Source organism: Dreissena polymorpha, chromosome 1, assembly GCF_020536995.1.
Source record: "Dreissena polymorpha isolate Duluth1 chromosome 1, UMN_Dpol_1.0, whole genome shotgun sequence".
NCBI lineage: Eukaryota > Metazoa > Mollusca > Bivalvia > Myida > Dreissenidae > Dreissena > Dreissena polymorpha.
In genome coordinates this window covers 169,990,173-170,014,254 of record NC_068355.1, presented here as the reverse complement: position 1 = coordinate 170,014,254, position 24,082 = coordinate 169,990,173, and the positions used below count along the sequence as shown (strand labels likewise).

At 35.0% G+C, this 24,082-nt stretch overlaps 2 long non-coding RNA genes across 7 annotated transcripts in view; one reads left to right on the top strand and one right to left on the bottom strand.

Annotated features, from left to right (window-relative positions):
• Positions 1–24,082, bottom strand: part of LOC127860323 (uncharacterized) — a 112,647-nt gene that overhangs the window by 43,284 nt on the left and 45,281 nt on the right. The gene's annotated exons all lie outside the window — the stretch shown is intronic.
• Positions 13,490–19,651, top strand: LOC127860307 (uncharacterized). Of its 5 annotated transcripts, none has more exons than XR_008039694.1 (4): positions 13,490–15,235; positions 15,444–15,521; positions 15,652–16,759; positions 17,198–19,651. It is a non-coding gene; the product is annotated as an uncharacterized LOC127860307 (long non-coding RNA). The 5 variants fall into 5 exon arrangements; XR_008039693.1 differs by having other exon boundaries at positions 15,444–15,573; XR_008039698.1 differs by having other exon boundaries at positions 13,490–15,131; positions 15,444–16,759.

Below are 24,082 nucleotides of genomic sequence, written 5' to 3'. Positions count from 1 at the left end.
CAAAGGTCAAGGTCAGTGACAAAAAACGTATTCACACAATGGCTGCCACTACAACCGACAGCCCATATGGGGGGCATGCATGTTTTACAATCAGCCCTTGTTAGATACAGAATTGACGAACAAACGAATCTGTTCACTGTCTAACAGTCGGGCCGAATAATGAAAATGGGGATGCTCCCGGTTTCAAATAGAATAAGGGAGATCACCGCACAGGAGAGTGCCCGAGTTTTAGCTTGATTTGCTTCGCAAATAGCACTGACAATGTAACCGCGTGTCAACATTCCGTTATGTAAAACTTAATTACAATGTATTTTATTGTATTCCTCGACCCGACTGGTTGTCCACGGACAACTTAATTGAAAAAAATCAGTTGCCCAGACAAGCAAATGTAAGACTCTGGCAACTCGGACATTTGATTTCGCCACCCCTGTCGGGTGACTTCAAGCTGCCTCATGTCACCCAAGGGTGACTTCAAGCCGATTCATGTTACCCTTGGGTGACATGAAGCGGCTTCAAGTCACCATAGAGTGACTAGTATCGGCTTGAAGTCACTCAAGGGTGACATGAATCGCCTTCTAGTCACCCTCGGGTGACTACAAGCCATTTCAGATCAACAATGACCCAATGAGCAGTAGTGGCAGTAGTAGCAGTAGCAGCAGTAGCAGCTTTAGGTGTAGGGCATAAGGTGACGCGATTAGAAGCCCTGATAAAGACAATGATGACAGCGATGGGTCATTTGAGGGTTTCAGCGCATATGGGATATGGGTATCTGTATATTCACAAAAAAAGGTCTGCATGCCAATATCTCTATGATAGGGTTAATATACAATTCATGTATTGCCGAATTATATGATAAACTATAAACACAAAATTGCAACATATATGGCACATTTCAGTCACAAAACAGGGCCCTCAATCGGTAAAATTCACTGCTGAAATTCGGCCGCATTCGTCCACCTGAAAAGTACACTTTTTTCCCCTTTTGGTTGGAAAGTTTTTCCCTATATTTTTTTTTTTTTTTTTTTTTAGAAAGAAGAAAGATGTGTGTCATGATTACTATGTCTCAATTCTATTTTAATTTTATCTTGTCAAATATATTTAATTATGAAACAAGTAATGAATAGTGCAATTATGTACAAATGCAATAATTAGAGAGTAAGAAAAAAAAAGGGGGGAAACGCTGCAAAAATTCCCCCTCATGAGGGCCCTGGGTACCTTCCCCTGATTGCCAGCAAGTGCCCTGCAAAACTTTTAAAACAAATCCCTTTATATCTTGGTTTTGCGGCTTGGTCCCCATTGACTGCTTTATATTTTATTTACAGTGTAGTTAAAAAATTATTTAGTATTTAAAAGTTCCAAAAAAATAGTGCGAGAAAATAAACAAACAAGTCGTATTTAATTGCAACAAACAGCAGAAAACACGTTCCTATACATCAGCATTACACTGTTGAAAAATCCACATAATGTCGGTTCTACAACAAAAACAGTAAATAGGTCACTATTGGCATCAAAATGCTCATTATAACTTTCATTTCGTTACAAGTATACATTATGTGATTTATGGTGCCATTGGGAACCGTGGAACAGTCTGACCAGTTAACACTGCAGTGAACAGGGCACTTTCCTTGAAGGAAGAAAATTTGGCAACAAAGAGGTGTGGCTAACTTTCCAATCATCCAATGATCTTTGGTCAGCTTTTGTATCATGCCACTTGTGTAATTTCCATATTTGTGTGGTTGTGCAAGGTTCCAGGATGTCTGGAACACCGAGTTGTTCCTTTTAAATGTCCATTTGTAAATTGGAGTTATACTACTTGTTTTGCTAAGTACTTGTCTGCTTCTCTTGCTCTGTAAGTTTACCTTACCTTTAATTAAAAATAACTTGAAGAACGCATATACTCTCAATATCGTGTATTTTAATGATTATGTTCTTCACTTTCTTTTATAAGAAGAATGAGGCCAGGGGACCTTTCATACATATTATGACATCAAACACATAATCTCATGTTTAATAAATCCTATAATACACCATCCTACAGTCTATTTCATTCCCTTCTATTTCACTACAAAATCAATAAGCTGTACATGGACATACTCACCTTTATTTGAAATGGACTTTATGTGACTTGATTCTTGCTCTAACCAATAACTGAAGCTCATACCCAAAGTATTAAAGTTTTTTCCGTTTTTTTTTATTGCTTGTTATATGAGAGGCAGGGAATCACATACCAAAATAATTTAAAGTTCACCAAAAAAATTCAAGTTCTTTTTTACTTTCTCTTCTAGTAAATTATGTATGAAGCAATGATGCTCATACCAAAAGAATTCAAGTTCTTGTAGACTTTCTCTTATTGTATGTTACTATATGTATGAGGCAATAAATTGATTTTGGTTCAAATGACTATATGTTAACATTTTCATCATACCAAAACTATTTTAAGTTCTTTCTGTTTTTCCCTAAATGTTCATTATATGTGAGGAGGAAATGAGGCTCTGTTTAATCTAGTTGAACACTGATTAAGTTTCTAATCTGTATTTGTCTACAAAACATGTGCTCTATAAAACTAACTCAAGTTCTCTCCCCTGCATTCTTAACAAGACTGGAGGAGTATTTCCCCTTACATTGTGAATATTAATATTAAGCTGTACAAAGTTAACATTAATTATACTTTCTTTTTTTTTTCTTTCTTTAAAGAAAATTTCTAAGATCAACAACTAAAAAATATCAACATGAATTGATTTATATCAAAATTGATAAATAAAGTAACTTTAAACAAAGATATAAAATTATCTTTTACAATGTAACAGAAAGTCTCTATCAATTTTCAAATGTTGTCAACGTTAACATGCTCTGATTCTAGTCTTTAAAGTTATCATTCTGGTCACTAGTCCATGTTGTCTATCAAATGTTTTATCGTCCTGAAATACAGCAATTGAATTAACCATTTAATTTCTCCATGGCTATTTTCACAATTTGATCAGTCATTTTCCCTGATTGTAGGACTTCCAATAATGTGAAACTGGCAGCTCCCTGTTTGGTCATAATGTTGGCCAATTGTAAAGAGCCAGGGATCCATTTCAACGATTTGACTTCACCTGTCTTAAGTTCTTCCTGAATTGCGGCAATGTCTATTTTCAATCGTTTATTACGAACAAGTCTTGTGGACTGCCTCCATTACACTTCTATTGTCAATGAATACTTGTATGTCAATATCAGTATCTTCTAACCCGAGTATCTTCTTCAACATATGTCTAAAGTAAATACCCGCTTCTAGTCCTTCTTGAAGTCCTAGTGCCTCTGCGGCAATAGTGGAACACACTACTATGCATATTTTATTCGCTTTAGATCTTATGGGACAACAGTGTCCAAATTTATCCATCAACCAAACAATATGTGCTAAGGTGCTCCCACTGCCGTCATTAATGTTCACTAACAAAGCATCAGAAAATACTACTACACAGACTTTACCCTTCAACTTTGAATTTGCATTGTTAATTTCCTTATGGTTTTATTTGCCCTTAACAAGTCTTTTTCAGACCCATTTTAAAGTTTTGTGCTTAATGCAATCATCTCAAACGCCATGTCTGGCCTAGAACCCTGTACAACCCAATTCAGCTGCCCAAATATTTTTCTCAAAACTGTTTGTTCAGACTCATTTATTGGGTCTTGGCTGAGTACAATATGACTTCTACCAGGTTCATGCCACTTGTGTAATTTCCAAGTTTATGTGGCTGTGCAAGGTTCCAGGATGTCTGGAACACTGAGTTGTTCCTTTTAAATGTACATTTGTATACTGGAGTTAAACTACTTGTTCTGCTAAGTGCTTGTCTGCTTCTCTTGCTCTGTTGGTTTACCTTTAATTAAAAATTACTTGAAGAACGCATATACTCTCAATCCTGTGTATTTTAATGTTTATGTTCTTCACTTCTTTTATAAGAAGTATGAGGCAAGGGGACCTTTAATACTTAGTATGACATCAAACACATAATCTCATGTTTAATACATACTATAATACCACATCCTACAGTATATTTCAATCCATTCTATTCACTACAAAATCAATAAGTTGTATAAGGATACTATAACACACCTTTATTTGAAATAAACTTTATTTGACTTGATTCTTGACCTTGCCTATTTTTTTTATAAAGGAGCCGGGGGCAAAGACCTGAAGGAGGACTAGTACCCCTTGCCCGCCCCACTAACAGCCATGACATCAAAGTGCATATCAAAATAATTACCAGCATTATCATATATTTAAACTATATCTGTCCTCTATGCTTCCACCTCTGCTCCCGTCCCTCTTCCAACAATGGGCTGAGACCACTATCACCTATGGACCATTAACATTCTGCTTGGCAAATGCTGGGTTAGCAGAGCCACCCGCAGAAGTTAACCTATCTGACCATCTTTAGACAAAGGAGTGAGACCATTATCCACCTTCCGACCTTAAGCATTTTGCTTTGTGATTCTTCAGAGTTGTCTTCAATAAAATCTTCTGCTGGTGATTGTCGCCCCGGTCACTCCAGCTGCTGACTAAGCACCATCACTCAATGGCCAAGGGGCAAATACATATAGCCCCACCTGCTGCCCCCCCAACCTTTGCCAACCCATCCATCTTTAAACTAAGGCATCAAACATTTCTAGATGGCATCTACTTTAGTGCCAGAAAATAAACAAAAAAGTGGTATTCAATAGCAACCAACAGCAGAAAATACCTTTTTGTAAACCAGCATTTACACTGTTGAAAAATCTCCACTAATATGTGCAGATTTATTTATTCAACACACGCACACAATGTCTGTTCTATAAGAAATTCGAGTTAATGTGTTGCAATTGGCATAAACATGCTTATTATAAATTTCATTTCATTTGAAGTAAACAATATGTGATTGTGCTAAGTACTTTTCTGCTTCTCTTGCTTTGCTAGTTATACTTTAATTAAAAATAACTTGATCAACCCATATACTCTCAACACAATACTTGCCACAATCTCACATTAGCCAAGGAACAAAACATCTCTAGCCACCGTAACTCCATGTTGTTTAAATCAGTTTATTTTACAGGTCATCACTGAGTCTTCACAACTACTTTATGTACTGATCTGCCCCTCTGACCTTTCAGGGGAAAACATTTAATTTTGAGCCAAAGTAGGTCAAATTTACCCTGGCTGCCCAGGTATTCGCCTCCTTTAAGGCTGCTCTAGACATCAACAGTGTCGACCCGAACTTCAGAAGGGTTTTTCCCAGCAGGTTGAGCGCACTAAGTACCACTGTCCTGGGACACTTCAATTATCTTCATAAGGCCATCCCCATGAAAATACTTGTTTGCATCGCTGCTCCAGGTCTGCCCCTGTCGTCCTCCTTGTTGCCACTTCTGTTGCCCCGCTGCTCCCGTACTAATCACCGACATATAAGATCACTTTTTTTTGTACTATTTGGGATGTTGTCTTTTCTAACAAAAATCGTTAAGAGTGCATTAAAAGCAGAATCAAAGGTGCTCATTACAGTCTCTTGTTCCTATTCTGTGTATGAGGGAATGAATCTATTTCAGTCCCTTCAGTCTTCCTTTTATAAGAAGTATGAGGCAAGGGGACCTTCAATACTTATTATGACATCAAACATTATCTCATGTTTAATGAATCCTTTGAAATCACAACCCCATTCTATTTCATTAGATTCTATTTCACTACAAAATCAATAAGCTGTATATGGATACTAACACACCTTTATTTAAAATGAATTTTATTTGACTTGATTCTTGACCTTGCCTATTTTTTTTAATAAAAGAGCCGGGGACCAAGACCTGAAGGAGGACTAGTACCCCTTGCCCGTCCCACTAACAGCCCTGACATCAAAGTGCATATCAAAATAATTACCAGCATTATCATATATTTAAAGTAAATCTGTCCTCTATCCTGCCATCTCTGCTCCCGTCTCTCTCCCGACGATGGGCTGACACCACTATCAGCTACAGACCATAAGCCTTCCGCTTGGCAATTTCTGGGTTAGCAGAGCCACCCGCAGAAGTAAACCTATCCGACCATCTTCGGACAAAGTAGTGAGACCATTATCCACCTTCCTACCATTAGCCTTTTGCTTGGTGGCATCTGCTTTAGCCAAGGGCCAAACATCTTGTTAACCACCATACCTCCTTAGCCAATGGGCTTACATATCTAGCCTCCCTTTCATCCACTGCCTTAATTAAAGTCGAAACCCGATGGCTCAAACTCGCCGGGACCGACACAATTGTTTGAGCCTTCAATAATTCCAGCCATCCGATTTCTAATATACTTTTGTTTTCTACCAGAAGTCTGCAATACATTTGCACCTCCTGTTGAATAGTATTCATACTGCCTTAACTATGTACTACTTTGTTCTACATTCCTCTTTTGAATTAATAAGAACCAAATAAATACTTAATAATGTGATTCAACAATATGAACAACAGTTACACATTCAATCAAACAAATATCATATGGTAAATTATATCAGCACATTTTAACGTAGCACATATACAGGTTCAAGTAACAGCGAATTAAGAAACACACAATAAATCATCAGCACTATTTAGTATTTACACATCAATTAAATATAAAACAGCACTACATTTATAAATTTATGTTGTTGTTTTTTTTAGAATGACATTATGCCAGTCTGGTCTGCACTCCTTAGTGGCCTTCAAGAAACTTTCTATTCCACCTGGATTGGGTACTGGGGCCTTCTCTAGATTGCTCAGCAAGAATATATTTAACTGTTTCATCCATAATAATCTATACAAATTGTTAACTTTTACTCAAAACAATTAACGATTGAGTTATTGACATGTTTGCAACCGATGTGATATCAATAACAGCGTGCCTTTTATCAAAAGGTCCTTATCGATTAACAGTTCTATACGACCCAAAGCGAGTTCGAGCAAACAGAACAAAAGAACACGTGAACACAGTGACTGGGACTGTGAAAACAGTTCGAGCCGTCCGACAAAAATCTATATAAACATATAGCAAAAAAAAACAGTGCTTCAAGGAGAGTTCGAGCCAACTGGAAATTCAAGCAAAGTGAGTTCGAGCCATCTGGTTTCGACGTTATATCACAAAGCCAAAGATGTATGGTCTCCATCTGCCTTGATCACTATTCTTGTTTTCTTATCGCTTTGTTTTCATTATAAACCAAAGATGTAACAATGATATATTTATACTTATATTAGAACAACAAAACTTTACATTTAAATCGCCCTGTTCAGATTTTTTAAGACCGAGCACAGTGGCAAGACATAAAATAAGACTTATACTCCTTCATTCATCTCATCTTCCGCTGTGGTCTCGTCTCTGGGACATAGGTCGCCAGCTTCTTCCAGGCGTCTCGGTTCTGGGCGAGTCTTTTCAGCTGTCCCCACGTTTTGCCCATGTGACCAGCATCTGCATCCAGGTCGCTGCGCCAGGTGTTTCTGGGCCACCCTCTCCTATTCCCTTGGGGGTTCCAGGTGAGTGATTATCTTGTTCTCTTATGCATCGCCAATGTCTCTGAAGGATGTCTTCTTCAACGGGCTACTGCTCTGTTCTTCTCCATAATACTTCGTTGGAATCTTGAGGATCTTACTGAGGAAGTTGTTGATGAAGACCTGTATTTTGTTTATGGTGGTGACAGTGGTTTGCCAAGTCTCAGCTCCATAAAGGAGTATTTGCTTCAGAAAAGTATTGAAGAGCCTTATCTTGGTGATGTGCCAATTGCGCTGGATCCCCAGATGTTCTTCAGCTGCTGGAAGGCTGTTCGTTCTTTACCGATGGGGTTCTGACTTCTTCATCCTTTTCTTCATAGTTGTACAGAATGCTGCTGAGATAGGTGAGGCTCAGTCTACCCTCTCCAGCGTCTCGCCTTGGACTGTGATGGGTGTGTTGTTGGATGCGTTAGTCTTGCCCTTCCCTCTGTTGATGGTGAGGCCCAGTCTAGCTGAGTTGTCCGCAACCATGTTTGTCTTTTCCTGCATCTGTTGTTGGGTGTGGGAGAGAAGTTGGCAAAGTTTAGGTTGTCCAACTGTTGTCCACTGGATTATGTTCCGTTGTATTCTGTTGAGGTCTTCATTACCAAGTCTTTGGCCAGCAAGAACAAGAAAGGACTCTGGTTTTCACTTTGAAGGCGTCGGTGATCTCTGTTGGCCATCTTTCATGGCACTCTGTAGTGTCTCAGAAGTCTCCATGGGGACTCCATGCAATACTCATTACCAGTCTCATTTGTAGACTTTTGACCAAATTGCATATCAAAATAATTACAAGCCAATTTATGATTGAGTCTGAACCAATTACATTGTAAACATAAAGAGTTTAACATTATCTTAAAGCCAAAACAACCCCAGCCATCCATACATAATATACTTAACAGTTACGTAAAAGTTATATATTAATATATTTATTTAAAAAAAAAAACACAATGTGTTGATTTTGTCTTGTCATGATTAACTGCAATTCTATTAGTTTAAATAGTATTTGCCATAAACTTTGAAAGTCATTTTGAGGGCTATCTATGACACATGTGTACAGCATTTTGTTTGAAGTAAGTCAGTTACATACATCAATTTACCAACTAAACATCAATTGGTGAATTACAGACCATTCATAAAAAAAAAACCATGGTATCAAGACAACCAAGTCACATTATTATAAATCCCTAGTATGTTTTCTCAATATGTTGTGCACTTGACTTTTTCATGTCTTGACACCAGTGTTTGTTTACTGCCTGTAACCATTTTACTGTCACTAACAATACAATAACAGTATTTTTCCCATGAAAAAATCACGCACACCGTTTATATCCTTTAGTTCTTTGGAAGGAAAATAAACATAATAGTTTCTGAATTTAGAACAGCAAGTGGGAAAATATATTGTTTATAGTAAAAAAATAATTAGAGCAACTGCAAGCAATTAAATATAATTACCCAAATATAATAAATATTGCATATTGAGAATAATAAATCTTACAATTAATTCATAAAAGCAGAACTAACCAACCAAGCATATGTCTGTATGTTTTCAATGAATGTTGGCTGATGATGAAAATTGTTGTGCAAAAGAATAACACCTACATTGTAGGTATTGCTTGCGCATTACTGAGGCAAACATCTAATATCTATACAGTGCATAATTATCCCTCGCCGGCAGAGGGATATTGTTTTTGCATGGTCCGTACGTCCGTCCTTCCGTCTGTCCGGCACTTTTGTGTCCAGAGCCATATCTTGGAAGTGCTTTGGCAGATTTCATTGAAACTTGGTATGAGTATATATATGGATAAGAGGATGATGCAAGCCAAATGGCATTGTACACCATCTGTTAATAACAGAGTTATAGCACTTTATATATATATATTCTGTGCCAATGGAGCATATAGGGGTATACGTCACGTCTGTGACAAAGCTCTAGTTTGGCGGGGCATATCAATTCAACAAATTTTCTTGTTTATTCTTTAATCCTCTTTCATTCTTGAAACCAATAATGCTTATCATGGCCTTACATGTCGGTAAAGGCTGGTGTGTACACAAGGAGGGATTCGCAACGTGTTCTTATGCCCCTGAAGATGGGCATATAGTGATTGCACTGTCCGTCTGTCTGTCAGTCCGTCCGTCTGTCTGTCTGAAATTCTGTCACACCTTGCGCGTAAGTTTTGTGTTTAGGTTTCGAAAAATGTGGAAAAGGGGACATTAGTCATTGTATGGTGACAAGCCTTGTTGATGATGGTGTTGTTGAAGAGATTTGTTGGGCGTCAAAATAAAACAAATAAAAATAAAAAATATAATAAATAAATAAATAACATTATAAAAACACAAAGAGGCAAATTACATAATTATAGAAGTTGATCATTACTGGCATACATTTCATTTAAATTGAACATTAAGGTCATTTATGATCGCTTTAATTAACAATTAAAATATCTTCACAAGTATATTGTGATGGGCTATTTAAGTTGTATTATTGTGTTGGACTTGACGATTGTTTTTAAAAGGTATGTTCAAGAACATGTAAACTGATAAAGACTGTAAATAAATGCAACCAATCAGCATGTTCCTTAAACTGTTGAAACAGTTTTCATGATTTGGAGAACCAAATTCTCCTAACTGACATACCCAGTTGTGATAATGTTGGTATTGATGATACTTATGTTATGAATGTAATATTGCATTTTTTATTTTTCGGCGTGCAATCTACAAACAGATTTCACATTTGCATTATATGTTATTCCATCGACTTTCATTTTTTGGGAAGTATTTGGTATGAAAAGGGATACTACAGCTCGTTTAGCATCGATGTTTACTGCGTATTCAGCATGAAACAATTGTATCTCTAATGAAAAGGCTTGAGAGATAGAGCAGTTTCATACTTAATTCTCAACATCAATACAGTTTGTGTGTGCCCTTTATATTCAGAGGATTTTCAGCGCCCGAGCGTTTGAACTTAAAGGCTATGTTATCATATTTAGTTATTATTACCATATTGCTGTCTGTGTACTAGTATATTTTAGTTCATAAAAGTATCGTTTTTTGATATCCTGATTTTAGTTTTTGCCAAACCATATTTAATTGTTTTCGAAATTGAACATTAAACATGTAAAAGCATAAAGTTTTAAACAAGCTGTCGTTCAAGCCATTAAATCGTGACCACACTTTTAGCATTGCATTCCAAGCCCCAAGGTATCAGGGTGAGTTCGCGCAGTCAGTACAGGGATCTTTATATAATATAGACGGTATCGCGTGAACTAGGTGTACTGGGATTTTATTTAGACCAGATGTTAAATGAAGATATTCGCCGATATAATTATGGTATCTCAATAAAAGATTCTTAATGTGTTTTCAACAAAACCATGATAAATATTATGTTTGATTAATTCAACAAGAGTTACCCCACCATATTGAACAATGTATTGAGCATGAGCTAGATGATTCCCGATACTGTTAATAATCGAATCAAAAAGCAATGCCTGACAAACCACAAAATAGGTTTGTCCACAGAACGAGCAAATTAATATTTAAAATATGTACAGATACTTCCTGTGTGGCCGGTTGACTAACATGTTTTAATTTAAACTTCCATTCTTCTTTTTTTTTATATCTATAGATATATGATTAGCAGTATGTAATCATGTAAAGTAAAACGTGTAAATATCCCGTACTGCGTGAAATGCAGCTAAAAACTGCACAGAAAAAGATATATGCTAATCTTTGATTTCATTCTTTAAATTCTTTACCTTTCACCAAGTCCAACCACAATTAAACGCCGTATATCTTTTTTAAAGATATTTCTTGTATTTCTTTATAGGATGATGATGATGATGATGATGATGATGATGATGATTATGATGATGCATATGATGATGAAGATAATTAAACAAATAATTTGATTTCTTAATTCGATAGATGATGGTAATGGTGATGATGACAAAGATAATAATAATGATGAAATGAAGGAAACAATGCGGATGATAATAAGACTCCTGATTCATTTCTTGTGTTAAATGGAAAAAAAATGCATTTAATTATTTTTTTCTATTAACAAATGCATAGCAAGTCATAACAACTTGAACAAAGTTGCTGTGAACAAAGTTCACATAATAAAGTACGTAGCCATGTTTTATGGCTTTCAATTTATTTTTCCACAACATAGAAATATAATATTTTTATACAAACATTAAATCTTTTATTAAAGTATGATTTTATAATCAAAATTACAAGATTATTCAGTTTATTTCTTGTTTTATCCCAGTCAAAGAATTATTAACTTATGTTTAGAAAGTCATTAATCAGTTTATAAGTAAAAATACAAATTCCATCAGGTATTTATATTTCAAGTTCTTATTTTATTTTAAAACACAAAGGTCATTACTATTTATTTGTTTATGGTATATCTTATCCAACTTCACCTACTCCATTGCCGTTAATCACAGGCACCACCTCTTTTTTGAGATGCACTCATACACAAGCCAATGATATTTCCAAGGGGTTGCTAATGAATGAAAGTTTTTTTTAAATACATGCAGAAATCTACAAGGTTAATAGGTTTTATATGTTTTTTCAACATATTTCGTATAAGTTTCAAAATCAGACAATTTAGTGCCATTCAACGAAGATTTGTTGAACCACAAAATAAATGTACAGAAACATATAATCACAACCCATTTGGAAATGTTTGGGAAATGTATAAGTTATGACAAGGTGGAGATTTTAAAAGCAAATCTATGTTTTTTCGCCTGTGTTTCCAGCAGTTTTCCACCCAATTAAATCGCTAACAACATCAAATGATTGCTAATAACATAAACAAATTGCTGCATTAACAACAACTAAGTCTTTTTTCCGATCTTAAATATACTTTTGCATTCTTCCAATAGAGATGAAGCCCTTATGCCAAGGAGGTGTCACCAATGCACAATACATGGGTCAACAGTCGTATCATAATATATTATCTCATGACTTTCTGTAATTTGAAAGATAATGTTCCTATTTAATTTAATTTTTTATTTTTCAATGTTAATGCTTGAACCTAAATCTTTACTGAACATACATGTACACACTAGTTATTAAATAGTTGGTTCCTTATGTATTTAAATATTAACATCATCATATTTTCCATTATACAACGTTCGTTTGATCTGAAAAAATTTGGGTTAACGTATTTATACTGAAAAAAAAATCATATTTAAAAGAAACAATATCTATCAAATTAAAGTCATGTGATGATATAATTGTGATACAACTGTCAAAGCATATAGTGCATTGGCACCACCTCCTGTTCTCAGCGCCACCTCCTTGGCATTGGCTCCATCTCTTTTGGAAGAATGCACAAGTACCGATTACATGGGCAATGACAATCGCACATTCTCGGCCCTTTCCGTCAAACATCGGATAAGTACCTCGAAGGAGATAGTATGAATACACATTTTGGAAGCGGTATTGCGGTCTACCTACGCGGGCCTACGCGAATCAAAATTATATAGTAAAAACAAACATGGCCGGTTTTGCGAGTTGTTTACATTTTGCAAAGATGAAAATGGGGATTTTCTATGCTCTGAAGCCAGAGCAAGTACAAACTCTACAGGAATTATGGACGCCGTCGTTGTTATTGTTTTTGTTGTTGTAACATTCTTAGAATGGTATCACGTGGGCGGACTACTTTCAACCCGTATTTCTCCCGAGTCCGATTATGATAATCTGCGAGGGGTACCGAATAGGGCAATGAGCCTATGTTTTTGTTAATGAAGCAACTTGTTTACTTTATAAGCAATCGTTTGATGTTGTAAGCGATTTAATTGGAAGGAAATTTTCTTGTCACACAGGCAAAAATATATTTGCTTTTAAAATCTCCACCTCATCATTATGTATACATTTCCCTCATGTTTCCAATGGGTTGAGATTGTATGATTCTGTACATTTGTAGATGAATTAATCTTTTCCAAATCGCCCTTAATTGACAAATTTCGAAACTTATTCGAAATATGTTGAAAACATGTAAAACCTACTAAACCAGTGAAATTGTCCATGTATTCTTAAAACTTCGGGACGTAAGCGCCACCTCAGAAGTATCATTGGATCGTTTATTAGTGCATTACAAAAAAAGCGGTGGCACCCATGATTATAAATGGCAGTGTACTTATGAAGTCCATTTAAGCACAAATATGGTGCTTGAATTGTTTCCCATATCCCTATTTGGTTTTGTCTGTACATGTATGTCACAAGATCAACCCTTTCAGTGCTGGAACCGAATTTTGGCGTTTCATCAGGATCGCAACTGTTTGCTATTATGATGGTAGTCTTTAAAAAAAAAAACGAAGAAAATGACAGTTTTAAAAATTATGCAGACGGTATTTTAGCAGACGACAAAAATCCCAGCATGCAAATGCTAAATGAATCTATAACAGTAAATGAATCCATAACAGTATTCTCATTTTGATAAGCTTTGATAGATTTGATTGCAGTGCAAAACCTAATATATTTATCAATATAATTTTAATTTATTCATGCTTGAAGGTTTGCTACTAAATGTCGGTTAAATAGTAAGGATCTAACATGAGTTGTGACATTTCTTACAATCTTTTATGAAACAAGTTTAGGAATTAATTTTAAAAAGAAACATTCTTTATAAATGTCTTATACAAAACATGTTGATAAATACAAGTATAATACTTACACCACACAACTATTTAAAGTTTGCCAAGTATATCTGCATTTGATTTGGTGAAGTAAAATAAGCCAATAAGAATGCTATGAAAAAATTATGTTGACAAATATTTTGAAACTTACACCAGTAAAGAAGCTTGAAGTGTCATATGCATTGTGCAATGATGTGTACTTTTAGCTGTTTTACAGATGTGGTCCATGTTGCCCTGCATTATCCCTTTCAGTGCGGGAACCGAATTTTGAAGGCCTTTGCAAACAGTTTGGATCCAGATGAGACGCCACAGAACATGGCGTCTCATCAGGATCCAAACTGTTTGCTATTCTGATAGTATTCTGTGAAAAAAATCGAAGAAAATGCTAATTTTAGAAATTCAGCAGACGACATTTTAGCAGACGACAAATTTCCCAGCATGCAAAGGGTTAATACCAGAATGTGTCATCATAAGCTCATAAATTGCACAAAACCTTAACATTAATACAAATATGTTGCTAATTATATGTTGGGAAATAGCTACACATACACAACATTTACTTTGTGTTGCTTTTTTTTCTTCTTCTACAAAGAACACATTTTGGGTCATCATTTGTTTTATACCTTTATACTAATATATTTAATGAATTCACAATTGAACTTATGGTAAAAAAAGTCACGGTGCAAATTTAAAGGCTGTATGCATTACAGGCATATACATCAGCATAAATTAAAGTTTCATGTTCCTTCATTTAGTTTTCGTATGGTCGAAAATTTCTGTTAAGTAGCGACTTTATTGTTTTTATGATTAAATTTCTTCATGTGGTCATCAGTCTAAGTGTTGGGGATTTCAGTTCAGTCTGAGTATTAGAGGTTTCAGTTCAGTCTAAGTGTTGGGGGTTTCAGTTCAGTCTAAGTGTTGGGGGTTTCAGTTCAGTCTGAGTGTTGGGGGTTTCAGTTCAGTCTGAGTGTTGGGGGTTTCAGTTCAGTCTAAGTGTTGGGGGTTTCAGTTCAGTCTAAGTGTTGGGGGTTTCAGTTCAGTCTGAGTGTTGGGGGTTTCAGTTCAGTCTGAGTGTTGGGGGTTTCAGTTCAGTCTAAGTGTTGGGGGTTTCAGTTCAGTCTGAGTGTTAGAGGTTTCAGTTCAGTCTAAGTGTTCGGGGTTTCAGTTCAGTCTAAGTGTTGGGGGTTTCAGTTTAGTCTGAGTGTTGGGGGTTTCAGTTCAGTCTAAGTGTTGGGGGTTTCAGTTCAGTCTGAGTGTTGGGGGTTTCAGTTCAGTCTAAGTGTTGGGGGTTTCAGTTCAGTCTAAGTGTTGGAGGTTTCAGTTCAGTCTAAGTGTTGGGGGTTTCAGTTCAGTCTAAGTGTTGGGGGTTTCAGTTCAGTCTGAGTGTTGGGGGTTTCAGTTCAATCTGAGTGTTGGGGGTTTCAGTTCAGTCTGAGTGTTGGGGGTTTCAGTTCAGTCTAAGTGTTGGGGGTTTCAGTTCAGTCTGAGTGTTGGGGGTTTCAGTTCAGTCTGAGTGTTAGAGGTTTCAGTTCAGTCTAAGTGTTCGGGGTTTCAGTTCAGTCTAAGTGTTGGGGGTTTCAGTTCAGTCTGAGTGTTGGGAGTTTCAGTTCATTGTGTTGGGGGTTTCAGTTCATTGTGTTGGGGGTTTCAGTTCATTGTGTTGGGGGTTTCAGTTCATTGTGTAGGGGGTTTCAGTTCAGTCTGAGTGTTGGGGGTTTCAGTTCATTGTGTTGGGAGTTTCAGTTCATTGTGTTGGGGGTTTCAGTTCATTGTGTTGGGGGTTTCAGTTCATTGTGTATTATTTTGAAAGGTGTTGATACTAAAAACATAGTGGTTGTTTTTTTTCTTCTTCTAGTTTTCTCTCCGTGATTGATTTCCTATTCTTTAAATTTGTGTATTTATTTTCTTTACAATTATAGATATGAATCATTCACATTTCTTCCCTTTGATATGGCAAGTATTGTAATCCGTTGTCTCTTAACTTTTGTATTTGATATTTGATTCCTGGGCAGCAAAATTTCAATACTGTGTCAACTGTGTGTGTTTTTGTTTGTTTACTACTTATAGTGAACTAGAAAATTTCTATAATGATATCCTTCTATGGTCAATTATTCTGGATATCCCTTTATAAGGCACAATTTGAGTTGTGTTTTGACTTATTAATAAAAAATAAAAATCGTGCAATATTATGAGTATTCAGTGTCCTTGAGATGTTTGTGTCGTTTTAATTCTTTTTGGCCCATAAATGGGGTTGATGGAGGGAACAGAAATTTGGATATGTTAATAATGTTTGGGAGGGAAAGGAATCTGGGATTTGCCAATTAATAACAATTCTTTAGTTTTATCCACAGAACCAAGTAATTTACCAAGTATTATACCTTATAAAAAAATAGTTCTTTTTTCAATTACTCAATCAATAGGTAATTTGATTTATTACATTATCAATCCAAATTTATCAAATTTTTGTCATAGTGTAATTTCATCACTATTTTGGTAATAATTTTTTTTATTATCATATAAAGGCAACTTATTTGTTAATCTGTAACTCAATACTGAGGTAGGATCAGTTAATCTGTAACTCAATACTGAAGTAGGATCAGTTATTTGTTAATCTGTAACTCAATACTGAGGTAGGATCAGTTAATCTGTAACTCAATACTGAAGTAGGATCAGTTATTTGTTAATCTGTACCTCAATACTGAGGAAGGATCAGTTAATCTGTAACTCAATACTGAAGTAGGATCAGTTATTTGTTAATCTGTAACTCAATACTGAGGAAGGATCAGTTAATCTGTAACTCAATACTGAGGAAGGATCAGTTATTTGTTAATCTGTTACTCAATACTGAGGAAGGATCAGTTAATCTGTACCTCAATACTGAAGTAGGATCAGTTATTTGTTAATCTGTAACTCAATACTGAGGAAGGATCAGTTAATCTGTAACTCAATACTGAGGAAGGATCAGTTATTTGTTAATCTGTACCTCAATACTGAGGAAGGATCAGTTATTTGTTAATCTGTACCTCAATACTGAGGAAGGATCAGTTAATCTGTAACTCAATACTGAGGAAGGATCAGTTAATCTGTACCTCAATACTGAGGTAGGATCAGTTATTTGTTAATCTGTACCTCAATACTGAGGTAGGATCAGTTATTTAAGATATTTCACATTGGTGTAGGCTTATAACAACAAGCTTTTATTTCATTTGTTAATTTCTTATACACTACTTATTATCTGATGTTTTGAATATGATAAGAATATTTATTTTTTATGCCCCCGGTAGGATGGCATATAGTGATCGCACTGTCCGTCTGTCTGTCTGAAATTCCATCACACTTTGCATTTAGGTTTTGCGTTTAGGTTTTGCGTGAAGGTTTCGATTTCTTTTCTTTCTTTTTTTTTTCAAAGCAGCGCAGTAGGGGGCATTGTGTTTCTGACAAAAACATCTCTTGTTCAAATAATTTTGGTATTCAATAATTTTATTAATGTGAACATTTAAACTTATTGTTTCATAATTGTTAATTCAGTGTGTGGTGTGGAGGCTGAGTATATTTATTTATAATATTGTTAAGAAACTATGTCAAATCTAAACTTTTTGTGATTTTGTTTGAAAATGTTGGAAATGATAAGAATATTAAGTTTATCAAAACATGTTGGTATTCAATCATTTAAGTAACTCTGTTAATAATTTGGTGGCTCTGGTGTGTTGGGTATAGTTCAGGTTGTATGTACAAATTTAGAAGCTGAGTATATTTATTCATAATATTGTTAAGAAACTATGTCAAATGTAAACTTTTTGTGATTTTGTTTGGAAATGATAAGAATATTAAGTTTATCAAAACATGTTGGTATTCAATCATTTAAGTAACTCTGTTAATAATTTGGTGGCTCTGGTGTGTTGGGTATAGTTTAGGTTTTATGTACAAATTTAGAAGCTGAGTATATTTATTCATAATATTGTTAAGAAACTATGTCAAATGTAAAATTTTTGTGATTTTGCTTGGGAATGTTAGAAATGATAAGAATATTCAATTTTTCAAAACATTTTGGTATTCAATCATTTTAGTAACTCTGTTAATAATTTGGTGGCTCTGGTGTGTTGGGTATAGTTTAGGTTTTATGTACAAATTTAGAAGCTGAGTATATTTATTCATAATATTGTTAAGAAACTATGTCAAATGTAAACTTTTTGTGATTTTGCTTGGGAATGTTAGAAATGATAAGAATATTTAGTTTTTCAAAACATTTTGGTATTCAATCATTTAAGTAACTCTGTTAATAATTTGGTGGCTCTGGTTTGTTGGGTATAGTTTATGTTTTATGTACCAATTTATTTATGAAACTATGTGGAAATTGAGAATGAAGTTGCATTTGTCCCAATTTCTGGATTGAATGGAGACAACATGATTGAATCAACAGATAAGATGCCCTGTTACAAGGGATGGGCCGTTGAGAGGAAGGAAGGCAATGTGTCTTGAAAGACCCTGTTTGAGGCTTTCGCCTTGACCATACTAGAAGCGACTGCTCTGCCACTCCAGGACGCCTACAAAATTGGAGGTATTGTAACAGTGCCAAGTGGGGACAGGTATCCTCAAGCCCGGCATGGTGGTCACATTCTCCCCTGCCAACATCACCACTGATGTTGGATTCAATGTCAACAACATCTCTGTCAAGGAAATCAGAACAGGAAACGTCACTGGCGACTCCAAGAACGTATTTTTTGCTTACCAAACACTTTTTGTATATAAATTGTTACAGCATTTTTTGTTATGTCTTTCATGTAAATATATTTTGCTTGTCTTGTGATGTAGATGTCAGAGATACCATGGTAAGAAATCTTGTTGGCCTGAACCACCATAGAGATTTCTTCCATGGTATCTCTGACATTTACATTGCAGACATTTTTTGTTATGTGTAAAGTCAGTTTGTATTTTGTTTGTCTTGTGATGTAAATGTCAGAGATACCATGGTAAGAAATCTTGTTGGCCTGAACCACCATAGAGATTTCTTCCATGGTATCTCTGACATTTACATTGCAGACATTTTTTGTTATGTGTAAAGTCAGTTTGTATTTTGTTTGTCTTGTGATGTAGATGTCAGAGATACCATGGTAAGAAATCTTGTTGGCCTGACCAACCATAGAGATTTCTTCCATGATATCTCTGACATTTAAATTGCAGACATTTTTTGTTATGTGTTAAGTCAGTTTGTATTTTGCTTGTCTTGTGATGTAGATGTCAGAGATACCATGGTAAGAAATCTTGTTGGCCTGACCAACCATAGAGATTTCTTTCATGATATCTCTGACATTTACATCGCAGACTTTATAACTTACTGACTATAAAACATTTGTCAAAAGCTTAACTCTTTTTTTTATATCTTTAAACTTTAACACCAACAACAAATTGACTCATTTATTTATTTTTTGCAAATTAGACATCTCCCATTATTCAAATCATTATGTAGAAAAAAGTACCTGTTTTTTTTTGTTTTTTTTTAATTAAGCTGTGGGTTTTTACAAGTTGTAATTTTTTTTTGGTATGAAATAAAAGATTTTGACAAAAAACAGCTTTGTTCTTATTTTCATTGGAAAAATTATTCCAACAAATAAACTGCTTTATTATCCTGTGGTCTAGCTAAGAAATCAGTGGTACAAAAGAAGCCTTACTTCTTACATGCAGATGTATGACTACATTGTAACTCCAATTTAACCCTTTGCATGCTGGGAAATCTGTCATCTTCTAAAATGTCGTCTGCTGAATTTCTAAAATCATAATTTTCTTCATTTTTTTCAAAGACCACTATCAGAATAGCAAAGAGTTTGGATCCTGATGAGACGCCACGTTGTTTGACATCTCATCTGGATCCAAACTGTTTGCAAAGGCCTTCAAAACTCGGTTCAAGCACTGAAAGAGTTAATGGATCAGGGGATTCAAGGCATGAAACTGGTTATACACTTGTTTTAAACTGACTGTGTTATTACTTCAGTGCAAATATATTGCCATGATGTGCTGACATATTGTCAGGTGCAAATACATACGGAATATTACGCTAGTCAATTGTTCCAAGAATTTGTATCACTCGAGTGGCTTGTGTGATGACGTATCACACGAGAGGCGGAGTCTCGAGTGTGATGCGAAATAGCACAAGCCACGAGAGTGATACAAACTCTTGGAACAATTGACTAGCGTAATATTCCTTTTATTATATACAACAACTAACGAAAACAGTTAACAAATGTATTTTTTACTTTAACAAAACAATGACTAAAACGGTATGCCATAGTTTATTTAAGACATGTATGAATACAGTTTATGTAAATTAACGTGTAAACACAGGTTTCCGACACGCTTACCTTATTGCCATCGTTAATCCAATTTTTATAACAATTAAGTTGACAACTTTAATCCGATTTGCAAAAACGTTAAAACGATATGCACTTCCACTTCTAACTTTCATGTCTTTATCGAAACTTACTTTAAACCACACTATTTTATTGTATTCCTATCGAAATATACATTTATGCATGATAAACACACACTCCAAAATACGTTTTTAACACATAGTTTACTGTTAAAAAACACCACGTCCATAATGTCCTTACAGAGTTCAGATAAAACTATTGTGTTTTGTCACAGAAATGATGTCACACAGTGTACTTCGTAATATATTTCGTAATGTAAAATATTTCTATTTTCGGTGCGTGTAATGTGACGTCATTAAATGGGTCAAAGCAGTCCGTCTAGTATGGTAATACGGAATTGGAAACAGCGAGTAGCGTAATACGGGATTTTTCATTTCAACGATTGATACAACCTGTATTTTGTTAAAAACATTAAACAGGTATATAATAAATGCATATAAGCCTAAGCCTTTAAATATCTGGATAAATACTCCCTTTCTAGTTAATATGTATATATTCTTTATTTATCTGATAATCCTATATAATCACAACTTCAAAATAAAAATAATCTACCTGGCCAATACTGACCATAAGTGTATTTAAGAATTTTATAAACACAAACATATACCATTTTTCAGAAGTGCAAAATTGTAAAATGAATTATGGGATGGGGTATTTCTAATTAAACATGTGCAATTCAGGTAACATGATTTGCACACATCGGGCAACCCTCAGATAAAAAATTATAACAACCAATTGAAAAGTTGATTTTATTATAATTAAATGCAACATGTAGAAATTATTTTCTGAAACCAGGTGAAAGTCAATTCTGCATACGATATTAAAACCTGCATTTGAATGTTTCTTAATTGTCTGAATTTGATTTCCCTTTGCTGGTTATGTTAACACTTGCATTTGAGCATACTTTTTAAAAATAAATATTGTTTACACATTTGAATGAGATGAAACCGAGTAAAAGTGAATTTACAGTTACATTTAAGCAAACTATATTAAAATATTGTTTACAAATAAGAATGAAATGAAACATGACTACATAAACTTGTAAAAAGCTGTCAATGATCAAACGAACGATAGCATATAAATAGTAACACCGTAAGAATGTAAAACACTCATAATTAAACACATGCTTTTTTTATCTCCTTTATTTGCCTCAAACAATAGTTAATCACACTTTGACTGTCAAATGCCCCAGTGCAAGTTAACTCTTTTAGTTCTGGAACTGACTTTTGAAGGCCTTTGCAAACAGTTTGGATCCAGATGCGAGGCCACAGAACGTAGCGTCTCATCGGGATCCAAACTGTTTGATATTCTGAAAGTATTCTTTAAAACAAATCGAAGAAATTGCTAATTTTAGAAATTCAGCAGACAATATTTGAGCAGCCAACAAATTTCCCAGCATGCAAAGGGTTAATCAATTATAATATGGCAACAATCAATCACAGCGATTGGCGCCTCCATGTTTGAATTCCAGAAAACATGTGCAACGGAAATGGAAGGTAATAGGAAAAAGAGATTTGTTTGTCAGAAACACAATGCCCCCTTCTGCACCGCTTTGAAGCCATAAATTTGACCTTCAACCTTGAAGGATGACCTTGACCTTTCACCACTCAAAATGCGCAGCTCCATGAGGATACTCATGCATGCCAAATATCAAGTTGCTACCTTCAATATTTTAAAAGTTATGACTAATGTTAAAGTTTTCGGAAGGACAGAGAGACTGACTGATGGACAGTTCATAAACTATATGCCACCCTTCGGGGGGCATAAAAAAGGAACTAAGAAACACCTGTGTTATATTGGACTCAACATTTTATCTGATTGATTTACATGTCATTGGATTTACTGTGTAATTGCCTTAAAATGCTTTTAATGGTAAATAAGAATAATGTTTAAGGAATACATTTTCATAAATTATTATTTTATTAAAAAAGAAAATTAATATATAATTATTGGACATATTGGACTGCATGTGATAGGCCTTCCAAAACATTTTAGAAAACAGCTGAGCACTTAAGACTTACAAGCCCAGTACAATGTACATGTCATGTCATTCGTATGTAATACTTTCCTTATAAATAAAACAATAGATAATTAAACAACAACATTGTTAACATGACACACTTTCTGTGCATTATGTCTTACTATGAGTCTGAATTGAATCTTTTCCGAGCCTAAATAAATGAATTTTATTTAACTATTTATCATCCACAGTCGCCAATTTTTATTTAAATGTTTAATTGCACTGAATTGTTTCAAGCTTAAAAAAGTTAGCTGCCCAGCCGGACTACCAACTTTTGAAATATAGTTGCCCGGGCCAAAATCTACTCACCCTGGGCTCACGGCGAACCACTAATTTCCATCCCTGCATGCATTTTTGTGTTGTTTCAAATTAGTGACACAGTCAAACTCAAAATTCTTTTTTAGCAATATTAATGAAACAAAATGAGAAATAGATAAATTGTTATCCCATGATGATCAACTCATTAATGAAATTACACCCTATCTGATAGAGGTTGTTAACTTTTAACCGTGCTGTTTACAGCAAACAAGCTCAATTTATCAGTGTCATGTAACAAGGTGCTTCAAGCCTTTTTCTTTTGTCAACTTATGAAAGGTTAGAAAAAATGCAAAAAATGATGGGATAAATTGACTACAAGCAGGGAATTATGGCATGTTGCAATACCAACACCCCTTTTTTATCCAGCTTGATCTAGCTCCAAGAATTAAGAAATTTCAAAATTGGAATTCTCTATGGCAGCAATGATGATAGAAAAGTTCAAAGGCACAGGACTCAGGAAAAAGTGGATAACTGAGCATGAACTTAAGTATTGCATCATCAAATTTCATGGTGATTACTAATTTATAGTTACAAATAAATCACTAGAGAAATGTGGAAAAAGTTTCCTTCACAAATGCAAAACATTATATGCAGAAAAATGGCCAGACTGACAGACAAACTGAATGAGTGACAGTCCAATATAACCCCTCTTAAATCTTTGTTTACAGGGCTATAAATATGTGTAGACTTAAAAACAAACTCAACAAGATGTGTTTGTGAAACACTATGTCCCCCTATATGATGTTTGACCTTGTAGGATGACCTTGACCTTGTGAAGGATGACCTTGACCTTTCACCACTCAAAATGTGCAGCTCCATGAGATACACATGCATGCCAAATATCAAATTGCTATCTTCAATATTGCAAAAGTATTCATAAAATAAGCAATTTGGGCCACATATATTTGACCTCTGACCTTGAAGGATGACCTTGACCTTGACCTTTCACCACTTAAAATGTGCAGCTCCATGAAATGCACATGCATGCCAAATATCAAGTTGCTATCTTCAATATTGCAAAAGTATTTATAAAATAAGCGATTTGGGCCACATATATTTGACCTCTGACCTTGAAGGATGACCTTGACCTTGACCTTTCACCACTCAAAATGTGCAGCTCCATGAGATACACATGTATGCCAAATATCAAGTTGCTATCTTCAATATTGCAAAAGTATTCATAAAATGAG